General features: G+C 39.7%; 1 pseudogene; it reads left to right on the top strand.

Moving 5' to 3' along the window:
- The first annotated feature begins 13,817 nt into the window (after positions 1–13,817).
- On the top strand, positions 13,818–16,967 carry LOC147519215 (elongation factor 2 pseudogene; annotated as a pseudogene).
- The last annotated feature ends 2,312 nt before the right edge of the window (positions 16,968–19,279 follow it).

A 19,279-nucleotide genomic window follows, 5' to 3' on the forward strand; every position in this document is an offset into this window, starting at 1 on the left:
GTTTGGTTATATGAATCCCACAACCGATCTTTGGAAAGAGAGACTTGCCGTATCTGCGTGAGGAGCAGCATTTCTGAGAATATTTTGTTGATGAAATTCTAAATGATGAAGACTTGACTTTGTTTATTAATCGGTTTCGGATGATAGTCTGCCGTAATGGTGAGCTAGTTAAGAAAATCCTGCATTTTTTTATAAAGTTGCAAAGAGAAATCGAGGAGAGGTTGCAAGATGGAGCTAATCGAAGCCTCAATTTAGTTTGAGATTTCTATACCATGCTCGGAATATTTAAAGAAGGCAAAGAGAAAATTTGAATTTGAAAAGCCCTCTATGATGGATTTTGTATGTTTTTCTCGACCTTATTGGACGGACCTAGTTCGAAGCTTATGAACAAAATGATATGCTCATATTTGCTAGAAGGAACTATACCCAAATGTTCCCTTTGATAGTTATCGATGGTTGCAAAAAGGACGGAATCCGATTCTTCCCTGGATGATTATATTTTGACGAGCGATGTAAAAAGAGTATTAAAGGAATCTTGCACGCTCTATATTGATTAAAAGGTATCATGTTTTCTTCAGGGGCCCGTCTAGTGGGAAGACAAGTCTTGTTCGTTATCCGCTCGCTTAATCGGCCATGAATTTGTGCGCATTAATAATCATGGCCTTAATTGATCGGCCGGAATATTTGGGTTCATATGTTCTGCGATGCTACCGGAAGCTTGTCTTTCGGAAGGTTAATCTTGGCTAAAGGTTTGTTCGAGCGGATCTTTGGATAGTCTTGGACGAGCTTAACCTCGCACCATCGATGTTTTGGAAGCACTAAACCGCTTGTTGGGCGACAACAGAGCTCTTTGTACACGAAATACGGGGAGACAATCAAGGCTCATCCAGATTTTATGCTTTTGCCACCCAAAATCCACCTACATTCTACGCGGGGACGGAAAATTCTTTCCCGAAGCTTTCCGCAATCGTTTTGTGGAGATCCATGTCGATGAAATTCCGAAGATGAGTTATGCACAATTTTGGAAAAGAGATGTAAAATTCGGCCGAAATATGTAAAAAAATGGTTGATGTAATGAAAGATTCTGATTGCATAGGCAGAGCAAAGAAAGCTTTTCTTTGGAAAACATGGTTTTATTGCTCCAGGGACTTATTTCGATGGGCTAATCATTTCGGGAACTTGGAATATCAAAAGAAGATCGGCAAAAGATGGTTATTTTCTCTTAGCCGAAAGGTGAAGAGATGATAACGAAAAGGCATTTGTTCGAGATATTTTGGAGAAACACTTGAATCCACTTGTCGAGGTTGATCCGTACAAGCAAGTCCGTTTCTTACTCAATTCGGCTGGTTAGTTAGTCATCCGGTGTTCATTTTCTTAGGCTATATAGTGATCCGTCTCATCAAGTGTAGACGCCTTCACTTGATGATCGCTAAAAGCCTACAATTCTCTTTGCATAAATGCTGTTTTTAGAACCTCATGATGATATGATCTATCTATTTCTAATTGGTTTTGTTATACTATGGCTTACGTGTTGTTAAGAGCATCCAATTCAAAACCAATTGGTAATGACTGGAGAGACCCATTGGTAATGACTGGAGAGACCCAGGACCTTATGTATTGTTATGCGAGGCTTTCAATGTTCCATGTAGGACTAAATTAAACATCTCAACAGGCCCCCTCATATTATGTAAGGCTTTCAATGGCCCATGTGGGGCTAACTAAGCATCTCAACACGATTCATAATTGGATTTGCTATCAGGGACAGATCCAAGATTATCAGTAAGGGGGGGCTGCTAGTCACTACAATTTTTTTTTTGGGTGGGTAAATAGCTAGCAACCAAAGCGCAAAGCGCGAGTGAAAGTGGGTGTTAGAGCTTAAGCGTCAAAGCGCCTTACGTAAAAAAAATTATAATATCTAAAGCGCTTCCAAAGCATCTAACACAAATATATAGTCGCGTTATTTTAATTACTAATTACTCTTTTGTAGAATCAAATAATGATATTCATGTAGAATAGACAAACAAATAATGATATTCGTGGAGTCAAATGGATTGGGATGTGGTGTTTGTCTAGAGTATAGAGTATAGAAGGTACTTGTTACTGCCGGACCCCATATTGTGTTGGGCAGACCCCAAAAACTAAAACACTTATTACAAATGTGCCATTGGTCCCAAAAGTTGTTTTGTGTTGGGCAGACCCCAAACCAAAGTGAATTTGACTTGTTGCAACCTTTTCAACCCTTCTCTTTTATTCTCTTATCTTCCACCATAAAAAACCATAAACCCTTAAACCCTTAAACCCTAGCACTAAACACTAATGGAAGAGCCCAACCCCATTTTAGAACATGAAGATGACGAAGAAAATGTAATGCATCATGACCCCATTCAAGAAGAAAATATAGAACAAGTTCCAAGTGACCCCATTCAAAAAGAGAATGTAGAACAAGTTCAAAGTGAAGAAAATAGAGGAATGGATGATGATGCATTTAATAAGAATAAGGTAAATCTAAATTAAACGTAATTATGAATGTAGTAATTATACATGTAATAATTATGCATGTAGAAATTATTGATGTGTACAGTGATTATACATGTAAGCATGTAGTAATTATGCATGTAATAATTTTGCATGTAGGAATTATTAATGTGTAAAGTGATTATACATGTAATAATTATGCATGTAGGAATTATTGATGTGTATGCGATTGATTATACATGTAATAATTATGCATGTAGGAATTATTGATGTGTATGCGGTGATTATACATGTAATAATTATACATGTAATAATTATGCATGTAGTAATTAAACGGCGCCGCTAGGTCGTTTGTATTTCACACCAAAGCGGTCTCGTCACAATCGCGGGATCGTGTCCAAAACGATGTGGCCATGTCGTTTGGGATTTGAATTTGGAAAAAACGATTTATCTGTTTTTTTGCGACTTGAACGGTGTGGCCACAACGTTTGAAGTTAGTCACAAACGACATGGCCACACCGTTTGGACTAGGTCCCAAACGGTGTGGCCATATCGTTTGAGTTTTGAACTTGGAAAAAATATGACTTGCTGTTTTTTTGGCATTTGAACGGTGTGGCCACACCGTTTGGACTTAGTCTTGAACGGTGTGGCCACACCGTTTGGACTTAGTCTTAAACGACATGGCCACACCGTTCAAGACTAAGTCCAAACGGTGTGGCCATGTCGTTTAAGACTAAGTCCAAACGGTGTGGCCACACCGTTCAAGACTAAGTCCAAACGGTGTGGCCACACCGTTCAAATGCCAAAAAAACAGCAAGTCATATTTTTTCCAAGTTCAAATCTTTTGGCCATGTCGTTTGTGGCATTTGGTACTTAAGCCAAACATCAATTAACAACTGTTCTTTATTTAGGATCCTTCGGTGCGTTTCGAGAACTCTGGAAACTCGAATGACGTGGATGATGTTCAACCGCTTTCAATGGATACAACAGAAATATTTACTACGGAAGAGGTACATAGTAGGCATTGTTTTCACTTGTTTTTATTTTCTAAATGAAATTATATTAGTTTATTGATTGTTGTTTTCTTTCATATCTTTAGGTATTTCATACACGTAGTGACGTAATTGGTTGGGCAACTGCTCGGGGAAAACAATGTAATGTGGTTGTGGTAATTGGGAAGTCGCAGAATGCTAACGGGAACCGAGTACCAAGGCTGGATTTAGAATGCGAGAGTTCGGGCGTGTATCGTTCACACAAAAAAGCAGAGAAAGTTAATAAGAGAAATACGGGAACCATGAAACGTGGATGTCCATTTAAGTTAAGATGTATTTTCCAACGCGGCACTGCCGATAGTTGGAAAATTGTCGTTCTTAATGGTGTTCACAACCATCCATTAGCGAACACCCTTGAAGGACATGCATTTGCTACTCGACTGACTGTTCCACAATTCGAGTTCTTGTCAGAGATGACTCAAAATGGAGTTAAACCTAAAGAAGTTTTGAAGTCCATCAGACATAGGTTTCCTGATAACCTATCTAGCATATTTCAAGTCTACAATGCCAGGCACAAGTGTGGCCATGTCGTTTGAAACTAGTACTTGGAAAAATATGACTTGCTGTTTTTTTGGCATTTGGGCGGTGTGGCCACACCGTTTGGACTTAGTCTCAAACGGTGTGGCCACCGGCCCAAAATGCCAAAAAAGATACTTGATGCGAGTCCATCAAAGATAGAGAAGTCTGCTGCTACATGATCTCATGCAAGGATTCCATCAACATAGACAGTGTCATTGATTGGCTTATCAAACACTCAAAAACGGCAAAATGATCATTGGTGTAATCTTTATATGGTCTGTATTGTATTTGTTTGGAAAATTTATTTAATTCTAGAAATGAAACAGTTCTAAGAATGCTTGAGTTTTGCAATCGATGGTATATACTTTTATATTCCAATTGACATATTGTATCTGAACACGTGCTTTGTACAGTATGCTAAGGTAATTCTTGTTCAAGGTTGTTGTCCAATCCAAGTTTGCCGTGAATCCTAATATAGTGCAAAAGCACCACAGGTGCTAAGGCATCTTTGCCACATTAGCTTGTTTACTCTTTGTAACAACCTTTGTTCACGTGCACTAGTATCCCACGCAACCAAGGTTATCCGGACCACAACAACAGCTAGAGATATGAACGAGAGATGTAGCATTTAAAAAGCAAAACACTTGAAACCCAACATTGTCGGCAATGTTGGCTTTCCCAAAGATCGAGTCCAAGGTGCAAAATCTTGACCGGGTAGATTGAATATAGCCATGAATGCTATAGAGGCAAAAAAGAGCAGCGACAACAGTTATAGAATTTGTTGTGTTCTGTATAAGCTGTGAATGCACCTCATGCTTTTATATCACTAACAGTTCTTTTCAGTTCCATTGCCTCATACCTAGCATGCTTCGCGACCAGCCTCAACCCGGACCTTCCTTAATCTCCATATTGGAGTTTATCCGCCAAATCCATTCGCGGTTTCATTCTCGATGATTAATAGCATTGGCGTCAATGGATACAAAGCTCGATAGAAGGTTCACAATCTGTAAGCAAAATATTTTATTCAGTATGGATGGTAGTTTAATTGAGTCACAAACTTTCCTTTGAATGAGTTCAAAATTGCGAAATTTGCGTAAATTCTCTGTTTTTTTGGCATTTGGACGGTGTGGCCACACCGTTTGGACTTAGTCTCAAACGGTGTGGCCATGTCGTTTGAAAGTAAAACTTGGGAAAAAAAATGACTTGCTGTTTTTGCCTCTTGGACGATGTATTGGCCACACCGTCAAGAGGCAAAAAACAACAAGTCATTTTTTCCCAAATTGATTTCACTTGTATTTACAGACAACATTTACAGAGAAACAGAAAATAGTTACAGGGAATAGAAACAGAAAATAGTTACAACATTTCCCACCACTTGTATTTGAGTTCTCTAATGTAATGGAAGTCCACCTCAATGTGTTTAGTCCTTGCATGGAATACTGGACGCAATTGCACTTAAGTTATCACACCACATAACTGGTGGCTTTGGCAGAAATATATGAAGGTCTTTTAACAATGTACACAACCAAAATATTTCTACAGCAGTTGTAGCAAGTGTTCTGTATTCTGCCTCTGTTGAGGATCTAGACACTGTGTTTTGTTTCCTTGAACCCCATCCAATTGGTGATGTACCAAAGAATAAACAGCCTCCAGTAGATCTTCTATCAAAGACACAACCAGCCCAATCTGCATCAGCAAAAGCAGTGATTTCCTGATTCTCTTTTTGCAGTTGAATTCCATAATGAATTGTACCCTTTAAAAATCTGAGAAATCTCTGTAAACGGACTAACAAAACCTGCGAAGTCGAATATGAAACTTAGATTACAAACTTAGATTCAACAAGTATTCCACATATCCCACAAAAATCTCTGAGTTTCAGCAACAATAAAATGTTATCACTTGATTTTTCTCTATAAGCATCTTTGTTACAAAAGCATAAGTAAACATAACAACAACACAATAAACCCTAGACTCTATAACACATTTCCAGACTCAAGAAAGACACTCAATCTCTCAAGCTCTATAACACATTTCCACCCCAGACTCCAACAAGACTTCCAACAAGAGTGCCAATGCTCAACACACTAAACCCTAAACTAACCAAACTCAACATTGCTAAATCCAATGCTCCTTAACGATATCGTCCGCCAATGAACTTGCACGGTCAAATTGTATGCCTCCATGAACTCGTTCCGCATCGTCACGGAATCGCATCCCACCCAATTCGCGGGCCTTGATTGAGCAAACGAGAAATTTCATCAACGACGGGTCTTTGTCAAAATTAAAACGAAAAACTACATTAGTATATACATTTACATTTATAAAATACCAAAACAAAATAAAAACAAAAAACTAACGTTGTAAAGTATTAACTCACCGGATTATGATATGGAAGACTCGTAGGGAGTAGAGATTAAGATGATCGGGGTTTATCATTCGAATATGGCTATTGTTTTCATACCAACTCATGTATCTACTAACACACTCCCATGGATAAGGCGGAATGGGTCCTCGATGTTCAAGTTGTATCAAGTGATTACGCCATTTACTCCATAGGAAGACACAACATTAAATTTCACATCGTGCGCGTCCGAGGAAGTAGTTCGCGTCGAGGTCTTTGGTCTTGGGGGATCACGAAGGTACAAACTGCATATGACCTAAACCGACGCCAACCCTCGAAACATTGTCTTTGCTTCGACATTATCAAGAAAGCATATAAATCCCTCGAAAAATGCTATTTCATCCACCGGGCCGTATAGCTTTCGGACTTGACATAGGGATACCATTCAACCTATCAAATAGCATATGATCGAGGAAATTAATCATTAACCACATACTAATAATATCAATTAATAAATAAAACTATTTATATACAAAAATGCTTACATCGGTACAAGTCATATTATCAATCATCGCTCGGCTATGCTTCAATGCAAATTGTTGTGCTAGCATAAAAAGATCGAAAAATCGAATATTTATGAGTCTGCGACATGCTCAACTGATAGTCATCGTTTGGGAATGTCCTGAACACCGGGAAGTACTCATAAATCCATGCCTAGATTAATATAGACACCCAGTTAATATTGTAATAGATATATAAAATTGACATTGAAAAGAAAAAAACAAAAAAACTAATACCTGTAGGAGAGTGAAATAGCCTGAAACACCCTTCACCTTGGCACTTGTGGCAGTCCCAAGACCCCTGTACAAGTAAGCCCGTAAAGGTTGCACCAGGCGTAGTCTCGATCTCGGCAAATTTCATAGCGGTCTCGGATAACAAACGGGAACTGCAGGTTCAGGCGATGTCGGTGAAGGCAAGACATCCAAAGAAAAACAACAAATAAGCTCTCACGAAGAAATCGCGAACTCTTTTTGGGTTGGCGCCTTCTTCACAAACAACCCCATTTTCATCCCGTGTAAATCTTCATCCGTCACCTTCCCGAAAAGAACTGCTTCATCAAGAAATCCATCCTAACTTTGGAAGTGAACTTATTGGATTTCATCTCCGCGATCTATCTTGTCCATGGGTATGCCAAGACCTTGGTGGAGGAGTCTTTTTATTGTGATTTCGAGTCAAATCGGTGTCCCACCGCTTTGCTTTGCCTCGTCCGAACTCCTAAGAGTTGGGAAACATCGTCCAACGTGATTGTCATCTCACCCCGGCATATGAAACGTGTTGGTCTCCTCGATGCCACCTCTCCACAAACGCTAGAGACCAACACGGGATCGATGCTTATATACACCTAAGACCGAGCAGCATAAGCCGGTCCTTTGAAGCTCCACATGAAAATTAGAAACGGTCGAACACTCTCCGACGATATCCCATTGTACCAACTTGTTCGGTGCCCATGACACTTCAACACCCTCTCTCCGCCTAAAACAACAAAACTTAGTATTAATGTATGCACAAGGTTTAAGTAATACAAAATTTAAATACTAATAGACAATATATAATAATATTACCTGCCCCTCCCAAATATCGCGAGCCCACGCACCGCGTAGTCATATAACGGATGTGACACCACGAGGGCCACCTCCATAAACACCTCTCGGAACTCCAAGTCATTGTTGGACTTTCTCACAATATTCACGGAGGTGCAGTGCGGGGACTTCGGGGACTTCATCGTCATCATCATCCTCCTCCTCCTCATCCTCTCAAGTCCCTCCTCATCCTCATCGTCCTCCTCCCCCTCCGGCCTCCATCAACACCCTCTTCGTCATCTTCTTCACTATCATCCTCTTCATCATCACCTACAACTACACTCTTCCCACGATCCATATTTACATCATCTACATCTACATCTTCATCTTCATCTAAATCTAAATCTAAATCTACATCTACATCTAAATCTACATCACTCATAACTGTTTGCTTTCTTCTCTTTTTGATTTCCTAACTCTACACCACTTACTATATTTACCGGATCATCCGCTTTCCGATCCCCTCTGGACTGATGCCGAGGTAGTTGTTGCCACTTTCTCTCTTTTTTCGGGGCTCCTCGCGACCCGAACTACTACTCCCCCACTAACAACTTCTTAGCACCCGGTGGAAAACACTTTTTGCTACATTCTTCACATTCACATTCTTTGTTCGAGGCATTGCTACAAAATAAATAGGAGTTAAAAATAGGAGGCATTCACTATACTTATTTGTTCCATAATTTCATATATGGCCGTGGTAAGCCGCACCAAACATGGAAGCACAATTGTGACTACAATATCCCTCTCATGCATGCATGCATGATGATGGCTTCACGATTAAGAGGAATTCTTAAACAAAAAGAAAAATTCAAAGGGAACCTACTTTTAGGAGATTCTTGGCAAAGTCTACATCCCCTACTTTAAATAGGCTGCTATTCACTACTAGAAACATTTGCATGCGTGGATAGTCAAATAATTACCTACCAGGCAAAAAGCACATACACTAGCAATATAAAGCAGATATTTACAGTATAAGACGAGATATCCCACTACAAACAAAAAGCTAAAACCAAAACAACAAGCGGACACACAAGAACTAACAAAAACATAGTGACAAATTCAAATTCTCCGGCCTTTTAGTCCAAAAAAGAAATTGCATAAACCTAAAAGTAATCTCCTTGAACTCCCTCTACGGACTACTCTGACTAACACCATAGGAAAAACAATCCTTTGAATTGAAGAATCAAATGTGCATCAATCCTTTCGAACCAATGCCCTAAAATCTTCTCCATGTGCACCTAAGACATGTGTGTCCTTTAATGTCTGAATGTGTACCGTTAGATATAAGATAATAGTTCGGATACCTATATCTAGCTTCCTAATATTTGTGTGGCGTGTTTTCCTTCATGATTTCCTTTTTTAAGTGCAAGTCACGCTAAAATTTATTTGATAGGAAAGTTGTTTTGACATGGCCTTACGGTGCTAATCCAACATATGAAGCTTGATTTTCAACATTTTTTACAAGACAATGTGAGACAATCATGCTTTCATAGAAATGGTCCGCTCTCGCTACAAATCTCACCCCACCCCGTGCCCTATATTTGCTTTTATATGTGATTTAGAATGACAACACTTACATTTACGGTCATTCCTATCCACGATGCAAATGTTCCTTGTGCTTCTGGTCCAAATCGTGGTGTCTATTTGAAACCTATCAATGTGGCATGCGTGTCTATTTCTAGTACAAGGCAAAAGGGATTACTTAAAACCATATTAACTTCTAAATAGTCAAATAATTACCATTCTTCCAATAGCATAACTACCCATAACTGTAAACAAAGTAGATTAATAAGGTAATCGAAAACATACAATAAGGATAACAACAACAAGAAAGACACCATCTCGGGGCTTGTTAAAATCATTTCGGGGTTCTTTTGCACCAATCATAGTTGCCCAAGAAACCACAGTTTTCTCAACCATTTTATCAAAAGCGTGCTAAGGAAAGCAACAAGTAACTCAAAACATAACATTATAACATTGAAATTATATAACAAACATATAACAAAATGGGTGTCTAGTAACTGCTTCTATTATATAACAAAAATAACATTATAAAATTGAAAAATGGGTGTCTATAAAATTGAAAAATGGGTGTCTTATAGTAACTGTTCTATTATATAACAAACATAACATTATATAACCCGCTCAAACATAACATTATAAAAAAAAAAAAAAAAAAATTGAAAGATAGAACAGGTTACCTTTAATGTAGTAGTATAGTTTCCAAGACACCAACTGAGTTTCTCTGTGTAGTGATGAACAGTTACAAAGAGTGTTTGAAGAGAAGAGATAATTCCGTACTTTGTTAATTGAATTGAGATCGAGAGTTTGTGTTTGATAATTCCGTACTTTGTTAATTGAATTGAGATCGAGGGTTTGAAACAGAAATCGCGAAATGAAAATCGAGTGTTTGTCTTTGTGGGTTTTGGTCGAGCTTGAAGGGTTTGAAGCAGAAATCGGAAATCAAAATCGAGTGTTTGTGGGTTTTGGTCGAAGGGTTTGAAGCAGAAATTGCTAAATCGAAATGGAATGTTTGTGTTTGTGGGGTTGCCGGTTTGCCGGTTTTTGGGTATTTAGTTTGGGGGTGTAGAAGTCCAAGTTGTGCCTGACACAATGGGCGGACTCTCGTAACTTCGGCCCAATTCGGGGTCTGCCCAATACAAATTGGGGTCCGGCAGTAATAGGACCCTAGATATATTACAAAAGCACAAGGATTATATCTTTTTGATGGGCACGTGTAGGTAGTGAAAGTATAGCTCCATAGGGTCTAGGTGACTAGGTCTAGTATAATGTAAAAAGTTTTGACACCAACACGAGTTTTGCACATAAATCAAGCGTGTCTCTGAAAAGTGATGAGTGCGACCTGTTGTGATAAGAGTGGGTTCAGACAAAAACCGAGACACAATACTACTATTATTTTTTCGTGAAAGTTTGTGTGGGGGGGGGTGGGGCCGCCCCTGTTTACTATGCTTCACTTCTTTCTATATGATAATTGCACATTGGTTTTCTAGTTATGTGGAGTTAAGCAAAATCCGTATGGAATAATCTTTACTAATTGGAGAATGGTTCTTGGAACAGGTTAATGACTCGACCTCCGCGTTATCAAAGGATCATGGAACGTATGGTTTACACCAAAAACTTTTGTACTTATTTATTTGTTTTGGTGTATTTACTATTTTAGTATATTTTGCTCTTGATGACTTATTTGTTATTTATACATTTACTTTACAGTGTTATATGGACTAGAAGTATCTGAGAGGTTATATTTTCTGGTTGAGCATTGCTACAAGTTGCGTGAGCTGTCCTTCTTGTTGGTGAGACAGTGGAGGCAAAACAACCGCTTTGTCGATTCGAAAATCTTGATTTGAAGAGAATTTAAACATTTTGAATTGCCAATTCACTGATACGTCGGATTTTCTAGGGGTTGGTTAAAGCATATTTCTTATCAATTATAGTGGTTTCTCACCAGCAGGGCCGGCCTTGAACTTTGAGGGGCCCAAGGTGAGTTTCTTAAAATGGGCCTATATTATTGAGAAAAAAAAAAAAGTCTTTTATACAGTGTTCTAAAAAACGCTAGGCGGTAGTCGGGCGGTGGGAGAGCGCCTAACGCCTAGACTTTCTAGGCAGTGCCTAGATGGATTAGGCGCTAGGCAGTTTTTTTCCCTAATATATATAGTAATATACACATCTACTACAAGAAATGAAAAAAATCATTTACCATAACTCAAAAAATAAACACATACAAAGATACTTATTACAAAAATGCATAATAGTTGAGAAATATTGACTTCATATAAAAACATACTCTTTGTTATAGTGGCATATAACTTATATTAGATTTAAGTCTTTTAAACTCATTCAAATCTTAAGCCTACACGGGCTTTTATTTTTCGACATTTAATCATTCAAAAAAAAAAAAAAAAAAAACTTGACTGGACCGCCTAGACTCACCTAGCCCGTCTAATCGGTCCGTCTAGACCCGCCTAGTCGGTCCACCGATTTTTTAAACAACTAGGGCCTAGGCGAGTCGGTTGGGCACCGCCTAGCGCCTAGAGACCGCCTAGATCGAATTTTAGAACAATGCTTTTATACGATGGGACGTGGGCCAATGTTTGAGTGGACTAGACTGAACAACCTTGAGTCCTTTACATGTGGTCTAGTGGGTATAAAATTATACTTGGAGGCCCAAAATTTAACCAACAAGCTGGGGGCCCTAGGCGGCCGCCTAGTTGGCCTGCCCTCAGAGCCGGCCCTGCTCACCAGTGCATATTGTGTGGCTTCTTTACCTGAGATGTTCTTCTATTATTTTCATTTCAGGGTTTCTACCCTATTCGGGATAGATCAGTGTTACCGCATTAACTTCTTTGCTATATTGCTTGTGACTTTGAAGTGTTGTTAACTAAAATACTGCAAACAATTGTAGGGTGTTTATGCTCTAGAAATGGCCCGTTGTTCCTATATACTGCTTTGATAAATATTTGCTCGAGTTGAAATTTGTTGAGTGTGCCATCTTCAGCTGAAATATATTCTTGGCGGGTTTCCTCAAGAGATTGTTTTTGGCTCTTTGAAACTTGCCTATCTTGAATTTTATGGTGGCTTAGTGTTGTCAATCCATGTTATGGGAAGCATCGTGTCATGAAGAAAAGACAGAGACTTGACAAAGACTTCACTAGCTTGTATATTCATTTGTTTATCTGTTAAGGTGTGAGAATGACGACCGAAAACTTGCCATTTGGAGGAGGAAAGTTAACAGGGTTAGTAAGCTAAAGCGAGGCAAGTTGGGCCACCGACTGTGTAACTGGTTTATACCGGTTTGATTTGTTTGACCAATTAGAAAAGCCAAGATAAATAGTTTGTCATTAAAGCCCAGCCCAACAACCAATTCAACCGGTCTTGGTATAATGAATCCCCGTGTTGTTTGAGTGTACACTTTCGAATGGTCCGTATCGTGTCGTTTTGAAACAAAGCTCTCGGGTTTTAGCTAGACGATATGGCTAGGTCATTTGGGTAGTCAACATGGTTGTTTGGGGACTCTCTTAGGCGATATGGTCGTCGTTTGACTAAAAATCGATCAATTATTCCAAACACAATTTCAAACAAGTCAGTGGGTGAAGTTTACTCGAAGTGAAGGTCAATCAATTGAATTTTATTCGAAGTTTATTTTAAAAAACACGATCTCAAACAAGTCAATTAGTAGTGAAAGTCGAATTTATTCGAAGTTTACTTTAAAAAACACGAATTGGGTGAAGTCGCCAATTTCAATTCACATTGTTGATTCACAACTCAATATTCAAAGTAGGTTCATCACAGAGAGATGATATTGGCTAAAACAGTTTGAAAAAATGGTAGCTGGTATGCGTTGATGGGGTGTATTGGGCTATTGCTGTTGGGCTTTATTGTTGGGTTTCGAATGGAGGCTGCCCGATCGAATTCCAGTGGTGCCCAATACAGGACCATTATTAGACCTATACAGCTATACTGATAGGTATTGAGTTTTGAAGGATAAGAAAGATCTCAACCGTTGCTTTATGTTAAAGTTAATCTAACGCCTGAGAGTGAACTGACTTTTAAGAAAATCTAACAACCTCTTAAATAGAAAAAGGTGTTCTGAACACAGAAGTACTTGGTTATGAGAAACAAACCTACTTTTCTCTCTCTTCCTTCCTTCACAAAGAACCTATCTTTCATCCTCCTCAATTCTCTTCCTTCCCAACAATGAAAATGAAAAACCTCTCTTTCTTCCTAATGAATTCTCTAAATATGGTTTACCTTTTCTCTCTCTTCCTTCCCAACAAAAATCTTTTCCTCCTGAATTCTCTGTGGCTTACCTTTTCTCTTTCACAATTGGATTTTCGCTGTCTTTCAAAAGTTTATATGGCTTTCAATTGCTTTATAGAGATCACGGAGGCTTGGCGGACGTACAAACATCATCTCATGCCATGGAGGAGAAGGATATTTGGCTTGAGGACAAGATCGGAAAGTCAGCTGGGCTAGGCCCCATACTCAGTCCAGGTCCAGGTCCAACGGGTCGGGTCCAGTATCATGATCTCAACGGGTCGGGTTCTGCCCGACCCGAACCCAGAACGATTTCAAACTATAAAACCCATAGTTAGGGTTTCTCACAGCAAAAAAAAAAAAAAAAAAAGTCGGCTAGGGTTAGGGTTTCCTACGTGTCATATTCGATTACTGAGAATTTTTCTGAAGGCATAACGAGATGGTGAAGTTTACAGCTGAGGAGCTTCGCCGAATCATGGACCTGAAGGATAATATTAGGAATATGAGTGTAATAGCTCATGTTGATCATGGAAAATCAACTCTTACTGATTCTCTGGTTGCGGCGGCTGGTATCATTGCTCAGGAAACTGCTGGTGATGTTAGAATGACAGATACCCGCGCAGATGAAGCAGAGCGTGGTATTACAATAAAATCTACTGGTATTTCTCTCTACTATGAGATGTCTGATGAATCTCTCAGTGCTTTCAAGGGTCCAAGAGTTGGTAATGAATATCTCATTAACCTTATTGATTCTCCTGGGCATGCTGACTTTTCGGCTGAGGTAACTGCTGCCCTCCGTATCACTGATGGTGCCCTTGTTGTAGTCGATTGCATTCAGGGGGTTCGGGTTCAAACTGAAACCGTCCTCCGACAAGCTCTTGAAGAAAGGATTAGGCCTGTATTTACATTAAACAAGATGGATCGTTGCTTTCTCGAGCTTCAGGTTGATGGAGAGGAGGCATATCAGAAATTCCAGAGGGTCATAGAGAATGCCAATGTTATTATGGCCACTTATGAAGATCCTGTACTCGGTGATGTCATGTTTTATCCAGAAAAAGGGAATGTTGCCTTCTCTGCTGGTCTGCATGGTTGGGCATTTACCCTCACCAATTTTGCAAAGATGTATGCCTCTAAGTTTGGTGTTGACGAATCAAAGATGATGGAACGGCTCTGGGGCGATAACTTTTATGACCCAGCTACCAAGAAGTGGACTACCAACAGCACTGGTTCTCCTACCTGCAAGAGAGGCTTCGTTCAGTTATGCTACGAACCGATCAAGCAGATTATTAATATCTGTATGAATGACCAGAAGGACAAGCTGTGGCCCATGTTGAAGAAGCTTGGTGTAACCATGAAGTCAGACGAGAAGGAGTTACTCGGCAAGGCTTTGATGAAGCGTGTTATGCAGACCTGGCTCCCTGCTAGCACTGCTTTGTTGGAAATGATGATACATCACCTCCCCTCTCCTTCAAAGGCCCAGAGGTACCGTGTTGAAAATTTGTACGAGGGCCCTCTTCACGATAAGTATGCTGAAGCAATCAGGAACTGTGATCCTGAAGGACCTCTTATGCTCTACGTGTCGAAGATGATTCCTGCATCTGACAAGGGCAGGTTCTTTGCGCTTGGCGTGTGTTTGCTGGAAAGGTCTCAACTGGTACCTAAAGTGAGGATTATGGGTCCTAACTACGTCCCTGGCCAGAAGGAGGACTTGTTCACAAAGAGTGTCCAGAGAACTCTTATTTGGATGGGGAAGAAGCAGGAATCAGTTGAGGATGTGCCTTGTGGTAATACAGTAGCACTGGTTGGGTTGGACCAGTTCATTACTAAGAATGCTACATTGACAAATGAGAAGGAAGTTGAGGCGCATCCAATCCGTGCTATGAAGTTTTCTGTTTCACCTGTTGTTCGTGTTGCTGTGCAATGTAAGGTTGCCTCAGACCTGCCGAAGCTTGTTGAGGGTCTTAAACGTCTAGCCAAGTCAGACCCTTTGGTTATGTGTACAATTGAAGAGTCCGGGGAGCACGTTATAGCTGGTGCAGGAGACCTTCATGTTGAGATTTGTTTGAAAGACTTAGTTGACGATTTCATGGGCGGGGCCGAAATCATTAAATCTGACCCTGTAGTTTCCTTCCGTGAGACTGTGCTTGGGAAGTCTGGCCGCAGTGTAATGAGTAAGTCCCCTAATAAGCACAACCGTTTGTATATGGAAGCCCGCCTGTTGGAGGATGGTCTTGCTGAGGCTATTGAAGATGGACGTATTGGTCCAAGGGATGATCCTAAGGTTAAGCTCAATGATCTTGTCTGAAGAGTTTGGCTGGGACAATGATCTTGCAAAGAAGATCTGGTGTTTTGGTCCCGAGACCACCGGTCCCTATGGTTGTTGACAGGTGTAGGGGAGTTCAGTACTTGAATGAAATTAAGGACTCGATTGTGGCTGGTTTCCAGTGGGCTTCCAAGGAAGGTGCATTAGCGGACGAGGAGATGAGGGGAATTTGCTTTGAGGTGTGTGATGCTGTGCTTCATTCTGATGCCATTCACAGAGGTGGTGATCAGGTCATTTCAATGGCAAGGAAGGCCATCTATGCGTCACAGATGACTGCCAAGCCAAGGCTGTTGGAGCCTGTATACATGGTTGAGATCCAGGCCCCAGAGCACGCACTTAGTTGGATTGGTGGTGTTATGAATCAGAAACGTGGGTATGTCTTTGAGGAGATGCAGATCCCAGGTACTCCATTATATAACATCAAAGCGCACTTGCCAGTCCGTGAGTCATTTGGGTTCTCCGGTCAACTCAGAGCTGCAACATCTGGACTGGCCTCCACCGCACAATGTGTGTTAGATCACTGGGACATGATGTCCTCAGATCCTTTGGAGGCTGGGTCGCAAGCAGCAACCCTTGTGTCTGAGATTCGTAGGAGGAAGGGCTTGAAGGAGCAAATGACACCTCTCTCCGAATTTGAGGACGAGCTATAAGGTGTTAGTTATCAAGTTGGGGTTTTCCCATCGTAGTTTTGGCTGTCATGTTGATATGTTCTTATTATGATTTTGACACTCTGTTGACTGCTCTACACACTTATGTTTCTGACTTTCATGTTTTAAGATTTACTCGTGGTTATTTGGATTAGGTTATTTTATGGTTTACTTCATAACTGTTTTTTCCTGTTCTTTGTTTCTGTTGATTTTGGTTTTACTTCATATTGCTCTTAGCTCTTATTTTAGGAATCTCGTGGTAATGTAGTTTATATGTGAGGTTATTGAACTCATTGAACAGTTGCTACTGGGACTGTACCAATGAGGTTGTTTTCCAGCGATTTAATTTGTGACGCTGTTTGGTCTGGTGTGATCTCTTATTCTAGGATTTTTTTTTTGTTAATTATTTAGTGCTCGTCTGTGTTTTTATCTTTGGACAAGCATGTTACAAGTATAGACTATGATTTGATAAATAAGATGGGTGTAGAGTCACTAAAGTAAGCCCTATCTTGTCAGTGGACTCTTTTGCCGCTATTGATTTGCTTGTCTCGTTATTTGTGTTTAGTGAATATTTTATCTGTTCTAGTTGCTGTGTCTTTCTTCTCCTTACTGCTTTAAATGGAGTACTGGAAGGGTTGACAATATGATGAATTGCTGACTTGTTGTGTATCGGTGACAATATATAGGAGATAGGTTGTTACATTGAAGTTGTGCTTTAGCTACGGTTTAGACTTAGAATATTGCACCCTCTCAAGACAAAACCCCTGCCAAGAAGTTTACCCAATCTTCCCATCAAGGTCACCTCCACGCTCCACATAACTTATGTAGAATTAAAACAAGAAATCACATCTAACTTGTGGCTGTTTTACTCTTCCCATCGTAGTTTTGGCTGTTTTAATCTTCCCATTGTAGTTTTGGCTGTCATGTGATATCTTGTTTTAGTCTCTGGACAAACAAGATAAAAAGTATAGAGTGATTTGGTAAATGAGATAGGCGTAGAGTCACTGAAGTAAACCCTATCTCCTTCACTAATTTGGCATTGGGGGGTTGTAGTTATACTACACCCTGAGAAAATACCCCCGGCAGTGTTTTTGAAGAAATCTCCTTCCAATCTGACATCTAGGTCACCCTCTGACATGTTAGGAGATGAAGAATGGACTAAATACGAATACAAAAACAAATATGAATGCATTAATAAAGTCATTGGTTATACAGATGAATATGTATGTAAGGTTGCTAAACTTTGAGAAGCCTGAGCTGAAAAACGAAGTACTTACTTTTAATTTTGAAGTATGTATGTTAGGAGATGAAGAATGGACTAAATACGAATACAAAAACAAATATGAATGCATTAATAAAGTCATTGGTTATACAGATGAATATGTATGTAAGGTTGCTAAACTTTGAGAAGCCTGAGCTGAAAAACGAAGTACTTACTTTTAATTTTGAGAAGCCTGAGCTTAATAACGAAGTATTTGCTTTTTATGGTTACTTGGTGGAATTGTGTGGGCAAATTTATCTCGTGCGTATGTACATCTTAAGCTTGAATTTTGGTAACCATGCTGAGATTTTGATGATGGATCGTTCGAGGGAACTTTGGTTGAAAGTGGAATCCATAGGCGATAGGGTGTTCTTTTTATCAGGATTTGGCACTCTGTCTTTTGTCTGCAACCAATGTAGAATTGAAAGGAAATTCCATCTATTTCACTCTTTTGGAAGGACAAAGGAGAAAAATACATGAAGTAAACCAAAAACAAAAGAAAAAGGCACCTCAACGGCTTATTTTCCTTGAAAAGTAGTTTTAATTAGAGCTTTCGTAATCATTAAAATGAAAAGTGTAGCATATGGAACTATATATGCATGCGTGATTCGAAAGTCTCAAGAAGGTATAGAAGCTAGTGTATTAACTGTATTTATAGAGGCAGTTTCCTAACTGAACACCGAGTCCATCCACTTCCATTACAAATTAGGAGCACCATATAAAAGGCTATATAAAGTATAAACCCATGTTTTATTATTTTATAAAAGCCAAAATTAAATTACTTGCCACGTCTATTTGGCTCACAAGCAGATTAGATTGCCTTAATGTGCATTTGGAACAATTACTAAGCCTGGGAAAGTGGATATCCATAGAAAGACAATGAGCAAACTATCTTTCTTGCTTCTTAACTCCGTTTTCTTGAGCATATCCATCAATTTTCTCAACCGCAGCCTGATGAACATCTGGTGACACAGACTTGCTACATTCATCATCCAATAATTTTCTCTTAGATCCAGATACGAAAGATAAGTTTTTCTCGCATGCGTTTCGTAATATCACACCACAATCAGGCCTTCTGTCTTGTGCTACAATAAGAGCAAACGCACCACCTTCAGACCCCTCAGTTTTCATTGGTCTGACACTACTACCTGCAATTTTACCGTTTATGTGGCATTGGTTCAGGATCCAAAGCATCGAGAGACTTCGTTCACATGAGCAACATTGGTTACTGATGGCATGTCTTTTG

Source organism: Coptis chinensis, chromosome 2, assembly GCF_015680905.1.
Source record: "Coptis chinensis isolate HL-2020 chromosome 2, ASM1568090v1, whole genome shotgun sequence".
NCBI classification, from domain to species: Eukaryota; Viridiplantae; Streptophyta; class Magnoliopsida; order Ranunculales; family Ranunculaceae; genus Coptis; species Coptis chinensis.